General features: G+C 37.3%; 1 long non-coding RNA gene across 3 annotated transcripts in view; it reads left to right on the top strand.

Moving 5' to 3' along the window:
• LOC149541610 (uncharacterized) overlaps nt 1-16,510 on the top strand; it is a 125,726-nt gene that overhangs the window by 40,589 nt on the left and 68,627 nt on the right. For 2 of the 3 annotated variants that reach the window (XR_016355149.1, XR_016355148.1), the window contains one exon: nt 4,043-4,123. This is a non-coding gene — a long non-coding RNA (uncharacterized LOC149541610). Of the gene's footprint in view, nt 1-4,042; nt 4,336-16,510 lie in introns of those variants that run through there. The other variant, XR_016355147.1, reaches the window with a different exon arrangement.

The raw sequence follows: 16,510 nt of genomic DNA on the forward strand, positions 1-16,510 counted from the left end.
TAAACTTCTGAACCATTCCAATGCTTTCCCCTTGAATGAAGTTGCCAATAACCTAATTGCCACGCTTTCTTGTGTCACATGATGAACGTTGCACAGGGTTGCTATATCTCTGACATGCTCGAAAGCTGTAGTTTGGCTTCCTCCGATAAAATATGGCACTCCTTTCAAAGCTGCTAAAGGGATGTCATTATGCTGCTGGAGATTCAAAGGACTTCCTTGATCAAAGGGAACAAAAGCAAAATTTCTTGGTTGAGCCATTACTGGTAGTTGATAACTTATCTGTTGTTGATGTATTAATGATACCGCTGGTCTAGAAAATAAATTTGCAGCCGAACTCGAGCTTGCTGTTGTATCTGCAAAAAATGTAGAAAATTTTGATTCCAAAGGCTCGGTTCTCCAATTGGGACTTACTGAAAATGTGCTACGAGTTTTCCTTTGATAAACTCGAGTACCCTGTGCTGATTTCTAATTTCTCTTTGCTGGCTTTGTCCTAGCAAGGGTTCTCCCACGCCTTTTAGGTGTTTCAAGCTGTAAATATTCAAATGTATTTGAACTTCTGGTTTGTACCTTTCTCATTAACAATACTGATCTGTACCTTTCTTCCCCACAGAGTCGCCAGATATGCAGAAAAAATTATAACTCTGCTGTTCGCAAATCAAAAACAGCAGCAACTTCCTTAAAAAATAAGGCAAGTGTCCCACTAGGCGTGCCAAAACTGTTATCTCCAAAATTTGCACCCTGAAAATTTGCCTTAAGTCCTAAAACTCGCAGCGATTTTGGAGAAACATGGGATCAGCCAAAAGTTGTGGGTAACTTAAAACTTGGCTGAACCTCCGGATTCTAGGCCGGTTCCTGTATGATATACCTTATTCCTTACTTATACTAATGGAGAATTGAAACTTTCAGATGGAAAAGGGTAAAAAGATAACCTAAAACACGGAAAACTTAAAGAAATAAGGCGATACACCAATATTGATAACACAGATTACTGCTATACCCGAGACACAATGAAAGTTTTTGACAAGATAATCACAAGAAACTTTATTTGAAGATCCGCTAATTCATATTAATAATTCAAGAGAAGGTTTATGAACTTGAAAACACAACTCAAAACCTATGAACAACTATTTATAAAGAAGGTACAAGATAAGACATCATTCAGAAAGGCCTATAATTAAAACACAATTTGAATAACATCAATCACCTTAACGCACACAACTAAATATGTCAACTCCAGAAGTGGTTCCAATGAAAACTTTTTTTTCCATCAAAAGCCCTCAAAACAGTATATCTGCATAATGGATCAGAATCATATAGAAAAATACACTTAAGGATGAAATCACATAAGCGTCCTCCCTTAAAATCTGAACCCCTTCCTCAAAAATAAGAGGAGTATATATAAACAATACAACTGCCTCAAAGCAGAAAAGCTAGGTCGAAATAATGAGTTAACTCATTATTAAGCACCTCTCAAAAGTCCAAAAACATGCTCAAAATATCCTGAATTGAAGTTCTACCAACCATGCATAAGAAAAGTGTAAAAAAGTCCTCCAAACTGTTAATGATCACCCCATAATGCACTCTGAAGTCTTCAGTCTGAACTTAGGCCTCTAAAAATAAGAACTGCAGCTGCCCCCTTGAATTTTGGCATTTAAAAAATACTGACTTCTCTTTTACCTGTCTAAGATTGTAGACTATATTATTATTACTTTTAAATTGCATGAAAGTTTATTATTTTTAATAATTGATTTATAAGAGTATCAATTATAAAAATAATAATTACAATTTTTTAAAATATCAATGCAATTAAAAGTAATAAAAATAAAATAAAGGGAAGTCTTTGATTAAAGATTTATTCCTATTTTCTTGCATTAATTTTATAACTTGCAATTTAAAATTCATTATTTATTATTATTTTTTTAAGTTGATCATAGAATGAATCAACTTTAAAACATAACAAATTTTAAATTTGTGCAAGTTATAATACAAAACGCAAATACCAAATATATGCAAAAGCAAATATCCCCATTCCTAAAACGCATGCAACGGACGCGAAATTCTCTTAAATTGCATTAAGGAATTTGATAAAAGGAAAGGCGAGAGGTTTATTTTCCATTTTTAATCCGTCTGCCTTATTTTCTGCTGTGGGTAAAGCATGGTAATAGGGTTATATGAAACCCTAGCCGCCCAACTCAGACTCCTATTGCGATTTTCCTTTTCTCACATCTGCTAAGTCTGTGACTTTTTTTGAGGCTCTATCTACTGTTATACCTCAGCCGCGCATGGATTTTGAAGTGAATCGGCTATTATGTGCAGTCATCTCTCTTCTTTGTTGGGTTCTATCCTTGTGCTTGACCCAGTTTTCTTCTTGTTCTTGGCCACGGGCTACAGTAGACTGAAACAACAGTCCTTTCTTGTATTTGAAAATGAGAAAGACACCTCTCCATTGTTCTTTTCTGTTGTAAGTAATCGGTACTTTCTTTTGTTGTATGAATGAAAGTTTCAAAAGATGTTTGCAATACCTTTCATGATTACTGTAGTAATTTTTCGTTTCATTTAAAGACACCATTTTCAGTTTTATAATGGGTTTACAACACCGTTACTGGTTTTTGCTTATTTCTTTACGAGAATGATTTGAAGAATCCTCCAGAGCTCCAAGAGTTTTACTCTCCCTATCTTTCACCAAATGTGGAGAACCAACACCTCCAATAATGCTAGAAAGTGAAAAAGAAACTCTGCCAGTCAACCAAATCTTTCCAAGAAGCCTTTCGTACCCTAGAATGACTGCCATCTTCAGCTTTAGTCATAGTTCCTTTGTGATGACCTTTGGAGCCGGCATCACCATTGATTTCTAGTCCAAAGCCAATGCTTAAGTTACCCCTTGGCTCATTGTGCTGGAATGAACTGCACTCGCCATCTTCAACTTTCAAGCTTTTGCTCTCTTTTGGTTCAAGAACTTCAGGTTGGCCATCGTTGTCTTCTTCATGATATCTAGCTCTTTCTCAGTTACACCTTGTGTTTCAGGCATAGCTTTATTCATGTCTGCATCAATTTCATTATTTTCATTTTGTTCAAATATGTAGTTTGTGTTCCTTATAGCCACAGAGCGGAAGTTGAGTCATTGGCACACTTTCAACTCGCTGAAAACTGTATTTGTGTTTGCCCGTTTCCTTGCTTGGCAAAACTTTGACCTTATTATTGTGGCTCCAAACTGATATTCTACCTGTGCTTCTTCTGCTGTATACATCTTTCATTTGCAATTTTAGGCTTACTCCTCCATTTGTCTTCTTTTCTAACTGTGGTTATGAATTTTGAGGACGTGAAAACCCATGCAACTAATCTGTGAGTTTCTTGCATAAAAACAATGACTCCACATTTGAAGTGGTTCAAAACAGTGTTCAGCAGTTGTCAACATCTTTGTTTGCCTTCTCAAGAAATGTGAATGTCATCACATGCACCTTCAGTTTATTAGACTGTCTTATCTCTTAATGATTATTGCATATTATCTGATCAAAATCTTGGCATGGCATATTAGGACAACTTCTCTTTCCAGTTTACATGTTTGGAAATAAACTAACACCTTCATCGGTATCGCTTCTGCATCTTCATATTGCTTCTTGCTATTGTATCATATTGATCATATGCTGTGCTTTCCTTGTTGGCTGAAAATGGTTATTTTTATTGCAATAGGTAGCCTCTTACTGTAGCTTTCATTCTTGCTGTATGAGTGAAACAAAAGTTTTTTCAAAACTTTTGACAGTTCGTCTCTTTAATGTTTCCTTTGCTGTTACTTATATGCAAACCAATCTCGCCTGCTATACTTCTCTCCTTTTCACCAGTTTTATCAGTAAAAAGTTTCAAAACAAAATGAATTGTCCCTTTAATACTTTTGTACTTCATGATCGACCTCTCTATTTGCTGGTGTATGTCTGTATCTTACTGAGATGAATAGCACGTAGGTTGGTAAATGCGAGATTTGAGTGGGTCATCAGCATTGCTTAGATCCATTGGATCTAACCCATTCTTTTCTTTGTAAATACAGGAATTGGAAGCACAGAACGGGCGATATCTGGAGCAGCGAGAGGATGGATGCAGTTGGATGCCACATCACTAGTCATTACAGGCAATGACTGGTGCCCATGAACCTTTCTCGTTTTACCCTTCTATTCAGTTATTGATTTGAGTAGGGTATAGATGTATGTCAACGTATATAGACTACTCTCACAGTCAGATGTGTGGGAGAAATTTACTTTCAGCATTTAATTATTGTCATGACTTGCTCCATTATGTAAATATTGAATATTATTTCAAAATGAATAAAATACTTTTCTTTGATGCATATTTTGAAAATTATTTGAAAGTAATAAGTATGTATTTTCCCTCATTTGAACATGTGTGAAATATGAACAACAGTTACAACTTGAAGATCAATTTCTAACTGTAGTTTTGCATCTTAATTTTCTAACTGTTAGCCTGATCATGAATTAGTTCAGTTACAACTGTTTGTGCATGATCGACATAACTGCAGATCAGGGGAGAAATTGTGTACCAACAAACAAAACTATAATCTTTTTTAGAATGAAGACAACCATTGCAGGATACTGAAATGAACTGTATTGATTCTTCCCAATCTCTTGAACTTTACAAGACAGTAATTTTGACAAGTAGTCCAGCAGTAACAAATTCCTACCATTTTGTTGCATACAGGTATGTAAGAACATGGACTTGTAACACCAGATATAGTGTATACAAGGTAAATAACTTTATTTCTGTAAAACTCTGGGCAGCAAAGGTTGCCTTGAATGCAGCATGTACTCTGCTTGCACAGATCAAAAAGAGTAACTAAGAACAAATGCTCAATATGCACCTTGATGTTTCTCACATTTAATAATCACTAGCAGAAGAAAAGCCTGTGTTAGAAGATGCTCGGCATTGATCGCCATACTATTCAGAATTTGCACTGCTTCAAAATTACCATCTGCCCATTTAAGCATCATTAACAGTGATAAGCAATCTGCTATGAATTTCCAGATGCTTGTGCAGGAAAGTCAAGGTTACTTCAACCTCAATTGAGAAAGTGACTCATTGTCTGATGCTGCTGACCTGAAACATTCAATCTCAGTATTCTCACCATTCTCAGGGCTTCAGATTACACCCTACAGAGAACCCCATGCCATTAGATATCTGTTCGAATTGAATTCCTTCGCTTGGTAGCAGCCTGCAGAGAAGCAAGAGGCTTGCATGAATTAAATCAATTAGTCTGGCATTAACAGCTGGTAACCTTAATACTTCCACTTAGTTGAGTCAGCTCATTCAAATAAAACCACCTATGCTAGAGCGTAAGCACCCATATCAATAATATAATTTTCTTCGGCAAAGATTATCACTCCCAAATATGACATATCTTGGCACAGAACCTTCTATAGTACTTTTGGCAATATGCGAGTGAAACCACTAATTCTTCTTGTTGACATATAATAGCTTTGGTCAATACAAGGAAAATTTATTATGGTGACTGTATGCATATGGGCATGTATGTATATCAGTTCCCTATGTGAACTGATATACATGCATACATACACACTTGCATTGTACTTTTGCTAAATTAGAATAATCATTTATATGTCTTGAATTCACACAAGCAATTATCCTTGAATTCAATCAAAACTATTCATACCAAAATAAGTATGCAGAAATCTGTACTTATTGATTATATCATCTCTTGGTGATCAAGCAAAGATCTCTTGCTTAATATCGATCAAGTAATGATTGGATGCATTCACATTAAATCATAATAGGATCGAGCAGATGATCCGTTTATGTCTATACAGATCAGCGACTTAATATAAATCATGTTTGATTAAGCATTAACTAAACTGATTAGTATAAGGTTAATAATTGTTTATATCAACAGTCATGTCATGAGCGGACATGAGACATGTCCTCTCATGACATGCCTTTTGCCTTTGCATCTTTTGAAACAATACTTATACACAACTGAGCAACCAAGAGAGATATATAAATCAATTAATATTCTCTCCTTGGAAGTTCGACTATTCCAGTAGTAGATTTAAAGTGTAATCAAGTACAACAATGACAAATCTATCTAAACTTAACAAGGTATCGAAGCATTAAGCTTAGAAATCTAAATCATCGAATATTGATTTGGTTTGGATAAAAGGAGAAGAACGTGACAGTAAATTCATAGAGGGAAAAGATACATCTATATCATCAGCAGAAGAAGATACATCTATATCAGCTCCAAAAAGAGAGAGAGAACAAAATTCCTCTCTTCTATTCAAACATTGATGATTGCAGTAGATGATTAACAAATGGAAGTTTTTTGTGGAACCATGATTTGTCTACATCCAATACGGATTCAAATACCAGTCTGAAACTTATGAATCGACAAAGATTCCTCCACTCTTCAGTACAAATAAACATTGAAGAAATTACACTTAGCAATTCAATGGAGAGCAGAATAAGACTTGGTAGAGGATGGATGTCCTAGAGATTATTGTAATGTTGGATCTGCAGATGGATTGATCTCAGGATGGGTTGCATAATCTAAAAATCTGCTTGCTAGAGGCTTGATCAATGGATGTTGTGTTTTGAAACCTGCATTGGACAAAGCCTGGGAATGGATGAGTCTGGATTTGCAGTATGGTTTGTTGAAGAAGTCACATGCAGACATGTGCATCCTGCCCCCACCATGTGCTCGTAAGATAGAAGCACACTACTGAAAGTATTTTGGATGTAAAGTGGCACAGACGTTTCCCTTGGATTGACATTCCTATATGCATCGGTGAAATCATTGTGGTGAACATCCAGTTTGAAATAATTATATCTCATCAATGTATCTCTGTTGGGAATCACAGATATTGGTTGTAGATTACTCACAGCCTCATATTTTAAGAAGCGAGTTTTGTTTTTCAGTTTCAAAGGTTGCATATCTTCTTCTGTATATCTTTCTCTGTGGTTACTTTTTGTCACAACGAAGATAGGCAGAGACGACTCCAACATCTGCAGGAATAATGGGGTGGCCAACAAGAGTAGCGACCTTACTAGTCATTTGCAAAGCACATCTTTTTGGATCTAACTTATAAATCTGTCTAATGAAATGTTCATATAAATGGTGATCAATTAAACCGCAATTCATGATTTGGAATTGGAGCTATCAATAATTTGAATATACAATCAATAGTAGCATGATATCTGTAGCTATTATGTATCCTTAAGACATACCAACTTTGAGAGAGACGGTGCTTTATGGCAGAGTGTGGTCACCAAGAGATCATATATCTCATGCTTAAAGGTTGGAAATATTGTTGGAAGCTTTTTTAGAGGAAGCTCGATAAAAAGAAACAATGATAAAAGATTAACATTTCCTTTGGAACGACATAATTATATTGACATGAGAAGAATGTATGAATTGTGATTTCTCCTATTGGGGCTTGGTTGCTCTATTCAAAGTTTTAGATTAAGGAGACATTGTTTAAACCATGAGAAGGTTCTTAGGACCACGGACACTGAAACTCAACACAAGAGAAAAAATTAAATGATGATATCACGATCTAGAATACACTGTCAAGAAGTGTAGTGAGCATACATATACAAAATATAGAACAGCCATACAAATGAGATGTGGAAGAAAGACGGAGTTTGATGCTTAAATGAGCATTTGTGTGATTCATACAAGGTAAACAAATGTGATATTTGGAGCATACTATCAGTGCAAAGACCAAAACATTAATCTGTATCATGCAATTAAAATAGAGAGAGCTCGTGAGCAGGCAACAAAAACAATCTACTTGTTACTATTGTGTCGGACATAATTGGCTATTTGATTAGTTTGTTACACAGTAGAATAGAAGAGATGGGGGTAAATGCCTTGGCTAATACTAGATGGACAAATTGTTACATATGATGTTATTCCTCTATTCACAAAAGGTTTGTGGCAAGGGACTCCCAAAGGAAAGGAACAAGTAGCAGATTCATTAGCAAGTTTAATATGTGGCAGGCCAGTTGATCATATGTTTGATGAAATTTACCACTTTGGAACTGTTCTTCTTCTGATATCTTTTCTTTTCTAATACAAAATTGAGCTGTGAGATTACGAAGAATTTGCTTGAAGCACTTTCCTTATTGTGCAATAAAGTAAGAATAAAAATAAATAGATGGAGTCCTTGGAAATGTTTGACAGTGCGATTTACAAAATTTGTCAGCACACAAAACAACAAGGATCTATCCAAACTTGAGAGTTGGGCTTTGTTGATAACTCTTGATTTTGTGACTGAAAAATCTATAAAATGGAATGAGTGGTAATTTTACATTGTTGGGGGAATAATAATCAATGTTCCATTCCCATCTTTAGAGGGGAGATATCAGAGATAGGACACTACAAGAGTTCAACCATGAACCAACCTTTTAATTGATGCATACGGACCTTCAGTGGAGCAACTTGTATCATGGATGTTGATGCGCAGATAATTATTTATTATTCTCAAATATTACATTTATCTACTCATTGTAGTCTCTCTCTTATTTATATTTTTATAAGTGCTATAAAGAGCTATTTGCCTTCATCTTTGCCTTTGTCTCTAGGGATGTTCTTGCAAAAAAAGAAGAATGGTGCATTAGCTATGTTACCAAGGCATTGTAGAGGACCTCATGTTATGATCGTAGCTCCAAAATGGTTTTAGATCTTTGATTTTTTAGTCATATGTTGATTGTGCTAGATAATGTGTTCCTTGAAGAAAGACAACGTCTATGATTAGGGAGGGTATCCTTCTGTGATAAGATGAAGCATCTGGAGGATTTGATTAAATTGACTATCAAGGATTATATTAGTTCAGAGGAGAAGATCATGTCGATATGACTTCTCTAGTGATTGGGAAACTATAGCAATAAAGAGAGAGCAGATAGTAGATATACAATACATGGTTGTACTTGTGACACTCTTGGTATTTGTTTTTTTCTTGGAAATAGCAAGATAACAAAGTAAAGAATGAATGGTTGAAACATTTTTGAAGAAGAGGAAAATAACATTTAGAGGTACTCTAACATTACATTAGAAGCAACCTTGGACGAGGAGGTCAAGAGTTTGATGAATGTACTTGGAGCTTTAGAAGGAAGCCAAATTATCATGTGCCTAATGATGAGTCCCTTGGAACAAGATATTTTCCATGATTGGAGAATATGAACAGAACATGCCTTCGTCTCAGAGGAAGCAACTTAAGGATCTACATTTGTTGGCATCCAATGATATTGATTCAGAGGGAGTAAACCATGACGAAATAGTTTCTCTAACTTTCAGTTGAGGTACATTATCACTGGGAAACAAAACGACTGATATTCTTACTAAGCTTCATGCTAGAGAGAAGTTTTGTGTACTAATGGGACAAGCTTGATATGTTGGAGATGAAGCCTTAGCTGAAAAGGAACTTCAGCATCAGTGATCTATTATTTCAATCCTTGCATATTTCTTCTTTGCAAAGAGAAGTTTGAGGTGAAAGTCATTGTTTTCATCCTATGGATTGGGCCATGATGGATCCACCCTCTGATATGGTTCATGGTGGATGTTATGTGTATGATGCCATGACATCGCTACGTGAGAGAATCCATGATGACTCTATGTAAACTCTTTTATCATATGTGTGACTCTATGACTTTATGGGCCCCCTATGTACATTATTGAAAGGTGGTGATCTTTCTGATAGTGTACATTTGTATTCAACATTGTAAGGTGACGACTTTACAATGTTCACTATCATGACAACTATCATTCTAACTTGGTATTCATGGAAATGTGTAACGCCCCGCCAAGGGCTCCAAAAGAACTAACCTAAAGTTTCACTAAGGTTGCCAAACATTTTTTTTTAAGATAACATATAACAACAATTATAAAACAGCGGAAGCAATAACATACATTCATACCAGTGTAATGGGACTCTGCAAGTCTGACCAGGACTCTACGAGTCCGAGGTAGAGTCCCACTTTCTGAGGCAATTGGTCTTTGGACTCGAACTTGGCCGAATCTTGGTAGAGTCCATGTGGACTCACCGAGTCCAGGGACTCGCCAAACTCACTGAGTCCTGAGCCTAGGACTCTCCCTAGTTGCAAACACATAAAGTGCAAAAAAATTAAAAAAACATTGACTTAATGCATTTTTCTGGTTGTTCTAACATCTAATTGACCTAAAAAGGTCATTCCACCATTTTCTTATGCTTGTGATAGAGAGGAAAGAGTTAGAGAAGAATATTGGGGTTTTGACAGAGAAATCAATAAATCGGTTGGCTCTCCCGTGTTGATTGCTAATGGTTTGTGCAACTTTGTAGCTTGCACATAAGCATTGAGAGGAGCTTAAGGAAACATTTGGAGGAGGCTTCTACAAACTTACTTGCATTTCCATTGTTTGACTTTGTGCAAATTTGAAGAGGTAAGCAACAAGTTGCAATAGGGATAGAGGATGGCTCTACAATCTTCCATGACTTATTTTAGGTGCACTCGTAGGAGGACATAGACTACTATGAGCCTTAGTCTTCTTGTTATTATTTTGATATATGTTTTGAACTTTTTATACCATGGATTTCGTAATCCATGAATATTGTAGACATTTCAGTCTTTGACACTATCTTTATTGCTTTAAGTTTATACTTTATAGTTTATAATTTTATATTGTGTTATTCAGTTTTTTTCTTTCAGAAATTCGCTTCTATACTTATGTGATCTATGCAAAATTATGTATGTGTATTAAGTAGCTTCTATTTATCTCAATTATTGTGTATTTTATGTTAATTGATTGAAAGATGCATGAAACTATCTTAAAATCCTTAAAAATCTTTGAATTTCATGGGTTTTTCAATTTTCAGAGTCCTTGCCAAGTTCGGTCATTGAGTCCGAGTCCGATTTTGACTTTCCGAGTTAGAGGCAAGTCTGAGTCCCGTAACTATGATTCATACATAAGCAACACATAAACAAATTACATTCCTCAAGGATCCCATGATGTCAAATCACATTTAAATTTAATTAATACTAAATCCAATATATATATAACGCATCCACATTTAAGATTAACTACAAGTTCAAATCCATTTAAATAATATACAATTTTCTTGAATGCCACTTGGCAATAATCAGAATGCACAATCATCCACTGTATGTGTCACACGGTATGAAAGGCTGGAAGAATATACATCATGAAATAGATAACATCATCTCTTTAAGATCCATGAAATAAAAATACAAGACGATAAGTATAACCACCCATTATAGTACACAAAGACAAAATGAAAGGAAATGCAGAACAAGGAACTCCAGCCACGGTATCGAACTGACGGATCTCAATGGTAAAAGTAAAAAACACTACCACTTGACCTCGTGGTAACCCAAAAAGGTCCACTCCCACCACGCCGAGGAGATAGTCTCAAGTCCCAAACAGGATAACAAACTCAAAAATCAAATCCAACATCTAAGTAAAGGAAAACCTAAAAGCAATCTAACTCAAAGGTACCAAGATATAAATGACATCTAAACCCAGAGGCTACAAAGACATGTAGGGAATCTATTATGCTAGTGGGCAAGTGTCATCGCACGAGCCAACTCTAAGGTTACTTGGCTAGTCTTTTAATCCTCCCGCCCCCTAGTGACTCTATGTGGCACTAGTATCCTTTCGTATGGACAAGGTATACTAACGATGCATGGTCGCAACCAAGCGTCCTTTCTACTCCCATCCTAGCCTGTACTAGCACTCGAGGGATTGGCGAGGAAAGACAAAGACTCTTATTAGTTCATTTTACTCTCATTTAATGTAATGTTTCACTTATTAAAATAACCTACAACGGGTTACCTGTCAACCTCTTTAGGGCCTTGACCTCCATTCCAAGCTACTTCCCAACATCACATACAGATAACCTACCCTAGGCTTCAATAAAAGAAAAAAGTCTCATACAACCATAAATACTCTTTAGTCACTAAACAAGCAATTGGAAAATTACTGAAAAGGCATCACTGATCAAAATCATAGATTTACTCATACAATCGTCCTAACAGGACTGATTCAAAATCAAGTACATACTCGCAACAAAACATGACATCATTAAAACAATATACCCTTGGCCTTTGGTAGACATCCTAAAACTGGTCAACACTCGAAGTCAACCTGAATCCCGACATACAAGAAAACGTACCACTAATAGTGTAGTTTCATAGTTTTGTTTGATTTTGAAAACACACAGTTTGAGTTTACAGTAATGTTTGAAATTTCATTTTATTGAAAGTTTTCAATGTAAGTTTTGAACAAATGAGGTTTACAATTTCCCCTTACACCTTAACCTATTTCCTGTTTTAAAACAAATCACACAATTACCATTAACTTACTAAAATACAAAGATCACAATTAAATATCATAAAATAATTTAAAAATAATTATTTATTAAATTATTAAAATAATAATAATTGATTATTCAATAAAATAATTACAATTTTATTAATAATCAAAATTATTAAATAATAATAACAATAAATAAATTTAAACATTATAAAATAATATTTATCATTAATTAAAATTTAATTAAATTCCATTTAATAAATTTCAGTTAATAATTAAAACAAGAAACTATGATTTTTTATGTTGTAGCTAAAAAATAGTGTAGATGGATTGAGAGAGCGATTTTTTTGCTCTACTAGGGTTTCTTGCTTCATGCGATCTTTCATTTTTTTGTGTACGGCTTTTTGTCTGAACTTTCCCTCTGTTAGCTCCACTTGTCACACCGCATTTACTGTGGGAGTTTTTTAGGCTAGGATATAATGGCTCCGACCAGCGGTGAACCAATTGTTTTTGGTGTTCACGCTATTGCTTCGGTCTGCCATGGCGCCTCCACAGAACAAATGTCCATGCAAGTTTGTCTTGAAGGTTTTTCACGAGGTAATCTTGACATTATCCTTCCTTTGCAAGAATTGGATGTTGCATGTGATTGGTTAGAACAACACACCTTAATAGGTTATTTTGTGGGTAGGACTCCCCCTTAAGCTATACTCCGAGAATGGGTTAACAAGAGCTGGACTCCTCATGGAGTTTGCCTTGACGCTGTGCAAAACGTTACCAAAGGTTTTTTTTAATTTCGCTTCACTAACCCCTTGTAGTCAGACACGGTCTTTAACAACGGACTATGGTCTGTACGTTCTTCCTTGCTTGTTTTTCAAAAATTGTCACGAGACTTCATAGTCTCGGATGATAAAAAGCTTAGGGTTCCTGTATGGGTCGAGTTCCTAGGTTTACCCCTGCCTTGCTAGCCTTTCATTGAGTCCATTGCCAAAGCCCTTGGCAAAGTTGTCACCAAGGAGCCTAAGAAATTCTTCAATGCCCGCCTGCAACGACGCATTTGCGTAGAGTTGGATCTTTCCAAGGATCTCAAGGATTCTGTGGAAATTCAGATTGGGACTAAAACCTTCTCTCAAAAGGTTCTTTACTTGAACCTCCCCAACATCTGTTATAGGTGCCAGTCCGCGAAACACAAGATTAAGGACTGCCCTCTGGCTACGCCTAGGGTCAAGCCCATGCCTAAAGAGGCGCTTGTCAAACAGGCTGAAGGGAAAAAAGAATGGGTTACTGTTGGGCATAAGGGCAAGGCTCCCTCAAATCCCTTGCCCCCCAAGTAATCTTATGCTGCGGTCGTCGCGGTTCCTCCTATCCCTACAAGAGCGTCAATTCCAGCTAGCGTAGGGACGCAAGCAGCAGACAAAGGAACTGCTTTTGTAGTTCCGCAGGTTTCAAACCCTCCTGGCTTGCAAGGGATTAAGGCAGCCGCCAGGGTTTTTGCCTTGGTTGGGGTGCGAATTCCTCTTGCTGCCTCTTCCATAGCACCACCAGCGATGCAACGTTCTCGCAGTCCTCCTAGACGTGTGGAGATACCAGAGGTGAAACGTCAGGCTGTAAGTATAGAGGGTTTTCCGTTTGACTTCAACCATGTTTCTACCTTCTTGCAGAATAGCTACTCCTCTCTTGAGGGCGAAGATGATATGGAGAGTTCTCATGAACTTCCTATCATGGAATGTTCGAGGTCTCATAGACCTCCCTAGAAAGTACTATGTTTGGGATGTCTGTCACAGACTTGGTAATTTAGATTTTTTCTGTCTGCAAGAAGTTAAAATTTCTGGTTTCATGCTTGCTTTGGCATGCCGCGTAATTTGGTAGGATGGTGTGATGTTTTCTTCCCAGCATGAAGTTGGCCGAGGTGTTGTAGTTACTCTCTTGTCACCTCGCCTTCATTCTGCTGTTATTTCGCATGGTTCTGACCCCACGCATAGAATTATTTGGCTTTTGCTTTCCATTGACAATCATTCTTTTGGAATCATTAATGTTTATGCTTCCAATGACACTGTGGAAAGATCCCAAATGTGGTCTTGGCTGGCTGACAACTTGCCTCCAGCTACTTGGGTTATGTGTGGGGACTTTAATATGGTTGAAGTGGCCTCTGACAAAGACGACATTCTACATTTTCATTGGACAGCTGGGGAAAGACAAGCTTGGTATTACATGCGCAATAAATTGAGGCTTTTTGATCCCAATACCAACCGTTGCTAGGATAGTGGGGTTTGGCACACTTGGTCCAACTTTCGAGCTGGTTCTGACTGCATATTAAAATGCCTTGATCGTGCAATGATCACTGCGCAATCTTTTTTCTCTTTATCTGAGGATCGAGATTTGCCTGTCATTCCCCTGCCAGATGTGACGTTATCTGATCACTACGCCATTTAATTTGTCATTTCTTGGCAAACAACTATCCCAAAGGTGGCCAAGTCTTAGTTCTTCCTCAACACATCTGTGCTGATGCATGCTTCCACCATTTCGCACATCCTACGTGTTTAGAACTTGGAGCCGTGTTCACATTTTCAAAGGGGTTGGATTCAATGGTGGAATGATGCCATTACCAAAACTGCTCGGTTCTTGCGCATTTATGGGCGACAATTGGCTATGTTTCGTAAATGGTCATATGAAGCCAACACGCTTGTCCTCAAAAAAGCCTCTGAGGCCCTCACCCTCAATCCCTTTGATGTGGACTTGCAAATTCAGCTTGCCAAGCTTTGCCATAACAAACAAATTGCTGATAATTATGCTGCGCATGGAGCCCAAATCAAAGCCCGTCTCCACTGGTTGGGGGTTGGCGAAAAAGCCTTTAAGGAGTTTTTTCAGGCTCTTCGTGCTCGTCATACCAATGTTGGGATTAAAAAAATCAAACAAGGAAATGTTGTTCTGTCTAATCTCCCCGCAATCCTGCAAGCATTTGTTCATCACAATGAGAATGTGTTTGCTTCGCAAGGAAATTCGGTTGCTCAGGAGGAAGCTCTCAGAAAGTGTATTTCTGTTACTCCAAACTGTCTAGCAGCAGAGCAACGCGCTTTCTATGAACAACTTCTTTCCCTCCGAGACCTTAAAGAGGTGATCTACTACATGGCGGATGACAAGTCCCCTGGGTGTGATGGGTTCCCTTATGAATTTTACAAACACCTCTGGGAGCATATAGGTCCTGATCTGCACAAACTTTATCTTGAAGCCTATCACTCTAAAAGCTTAGGAGCCATTATAAACAAAGGAAATATCAAATTCATACCTAAAGCTGGTGATCCAGAGGATATATGTAATTGGAGACCCATTACCCTTCTGAATGTGTCATACAAGATCATTGCCAAGGCACTCTTTCTCAAAATCAAGCACATGTTGCCCTTAATTGTGCAACTAGAGCAAACTGGATTCATCAAGTCCAGATATATTCTTGACAACATCATTGCTGTTTGGGAGGGAATGGAATGGGCTCGCAAGTCCAATCAGAAGGCCATCTTTTTCAAGATAGATTTTGCTAAAGCCTATGATTGCATTGAATGGCCCTTCATCTTGGCTATGCTCCAGGCTCTGGTTTTTGGCCCCAACTTCCTCCAGTCTGTGGAGATGCTCTTTGGGGATGATAATGCTTGCATTACCATCAACAATTCGCAATCGGAGGCTTTTGGACTTTTTCATTCCATCAGACAAGGTTGTCCGCTAGCTCCTGCGCTTTATGTCCTTGCTGCGGAAGGTTTTGGATATTTACTTGCACATTTTGTGTCCTCAGGACTGGTTCGTGGCATTTCCTTGCCTAAATCATCCTCCCAATTAGTCAATGGACACTTTGCTGATGATTCTTTTCTCACTCTTTTAGAGGATGAAGAAAACATCAATAATGCTTTAAGTTGCCTGGACACCTTTTGTCAAGCCTTTGGTTCTGCCATTCAATGGCATAAAACACGCTGCTTCTGCTAGTCCTTTCTGCCAATTCCACCTTGGCTTAGCCAGTTTGAGTGGAAATGGGTTGTTCATGGAGAAATCTTCCACTTTTTTGGCATTCCTTTTGCGTTCCAGGGGTCGCCTATGGAACTTTGGAATGCTGTGTTGACTAAGATTAGCAAAATGCTCAACTACTGGATCACAAAGCTGCTCTCCCTTGCGGGAAAATTCCAGATTTTCTCTAAGATT

The sequence above is a fragment of the Cupressus sempervirens genome, chromosome 8 (genome assembly GCF_028749045.1).
Source record: "Cupressus sempervirens isolate cs-2001-9-10 chromosome 8, ASM2874904v1, whole genome shotgun sequence".
NCBI lineage: Eukaryota > Viridiplantae > Streptophyta > Pinopsida > Cupressales > Cupressaceae > Cupressus > Cupressus sempervirens.